Raw genomic sequence first — 2,517 nt, forward strand, 5'->3', positions numbered from 1 at the left:
CATATTGCTAATTAGGGATCTTGAAAAACTCCTACAAGTTAATGTAGTTCAACCAACACACTTTTTAATGTTTCTACAACTCGACATACCATATTGCTTTATCAAGTCGGTACTTAGAGCCTTTACTCATATTTCTTGAGAAAAAAAATGCAAACAAAAAGATACTTGTTCCAAAAATATCTAAAACAAAAACTTTTTTTCACCACTCAATACTCAAAGAACTTTTTTTATACTCCATTCGATATTCAAACAACTCCTTTTGATATTCAAAAAATTTATTTTAGAATTCATTCTCAAATAATCTACAATTCAATGAAAAGGCACAAACTTAACAATTCATTTAATGACTCCACTTTTCAGTAATATATATATATATATATATTAATATTAATGTCATCCATTATGTAATAAAAATAAATTATATTTAAAAAATAATAATTTTATACTTCTACAAAAGCAAATGAAATATTTTTTTATATTTGAGTATTTTATTAATTAAAAGTAGCAACATGAATGAATTTGGTTATACATTACAACACATCTTATAGTATTTGTTATCATCAAAACTCTTTTAAACTCTCAGATGGTGAAAGATTGTCTAGTATCTCTACAGTTACCATGTTAGGGAAGGACAACTCCAAGTTGAGACTTAGAAAACATCTCCGTGAAGAGTCTCATTGACTCTCTTTTTCTGTCAGATATTAGCGACACGATTGATGTCATGTGTTGTGGTTGACTTGTTGCAAATCGCATTTCAAATTTCGCTACCAAGTTTTCAAAGCAATCAATAAAGAATTGTGGAAGGCGGTAAACCAACTTAACGTTGCTCCTTTTAGGGATTTGGGGAAGACATGATAGATTACCACGTCATGTAAGGTGTAAAAATCCATCTAGGTCAAATACACATCAACATGTTCATTGGGGTTAGTCGCCCATCATATTAGTCTTTACTTAATCCCTTCCATTTGAGAAGGAGTTTGACGTTTATTATTCCATCAATGAAAGGGTGTCACCAAGTACTCCCGAATGTTATTGATGTGTTCGTCAATGTATGAAGTTGTGATTCCACCTTTAATGTGTGAGTTATCATAACTAGAGGTGCTCGGGTTGGGGACATATTTATATATTTTGTCATTAGTTCTCGGTATTCTTCTTCTTGAGGTTGGGACAATGGGTCCTTTCCAACCTCCTTTTCCCTTCCTTATTCTCTTGTTTGAGCTTGACCATCTCATTCTGAAGAGCTAGAAATAAATGTGTTCAGCCTCGGTTACTCATGTCTCTACGTTAGTCATGTTTCTTGTAGATATCATTGAATTCTTCAGTATTCTTCCTTGTTGGCCCCATGGTGGACGCCAATTGTTCTTATACAAACAAAATGTGTCTTCTACTTTGCCTTTTGTAGGTGGTTACCTACAAAAGGTTCTCCGACGCTTAAGTCGATATTTGGTAGTTAGAGTATTTAATCTATTGAAAATAGTGTACCTTTTACCAGGTGACATTAACCTATTTATAAATGAGTGAAGATAAGGTGACATCAACCTATTTATAAATATGAGTGAGAATATCATTCGCAATGAGCTTGAAATATCAAAACTTTTTAAGTTAATCTTATTTAGTCTAACACTACAAATTGATTAAAGTATTTAATTGACTATAATCATTATTTACTTATTTATTGTTTTAAGTTCCCGACAAAATTTTCCATTATAATATTGACCCATGAGTAATATCGACTAGTAATCTTAGTCATGTACAATTTAGAGTACAATAAAAAAATCTTTTTCTCATTAGATATTGCGAGAAAAACCTAATTATCTCAAAAACACAATTATAAACTAGAATAAATTATAACTAAAATGTTAAAAAATAATATAAAATTGTATAACAATGAATTAGAGTATTTTAGTCTAACATATAATTTACTTTATATTATATTTTGATCAATTAAAAAATACAATTTCAATCACACTCATCTCTCTACTCACAAAATTTCATAAATTTTTTTTATATTTTGTACTTTATTTATCTTAACCCAAACAACCTCAATTTCTTCACATTTTTCCACTTCAAATAATCTCAAATTCACTTTCTAATCCAAACAAAACATAAATAAAGAAAATCATATATTATTTTTTACCCTTCCCTTAATTAGTAGGAGTTGTTTTTCACTCTTAAACACCTGAATTTCATAATCAAATTAAAAGAGAAATATTTGAAATATTTAAACCACTTTTACTATACAGACACACAATACTTGAATTATGCTATTATTATTTTTTTCTTGGCATTACTTTTACGAGTGTTTGTTATGACATAGCGTAATATACAAATGAATGAAATTATATATGAAATTGGAATCTTTGTCTCCAATGATTTACATCACAACTTTTTTGTGTGCAATACTCCACTGCTGACTGCTGAGAGTCTGAGATTATAATGATAGTTCTTCAACTGATATGAACCTACAAAAACCTTCAACACTTCTCCCATCACTCAGTCATCACAATGATTTGACAG

This window comes from Phaseolus vulgaris, chromosome 3 (assembly GCF_051622355.1).
Source record: "Phaseolus vulgaris cultivar YP4 chromosome 3, ASM5162235v1, whole genome shotgun sequence".
Lineage (NCBI taxonomy): Eukaryota > Viridiplantae > Streptophyta > Magnoliopsida > Fabales > Fabaceae > Phaseolus > Phaseolus vulgaris.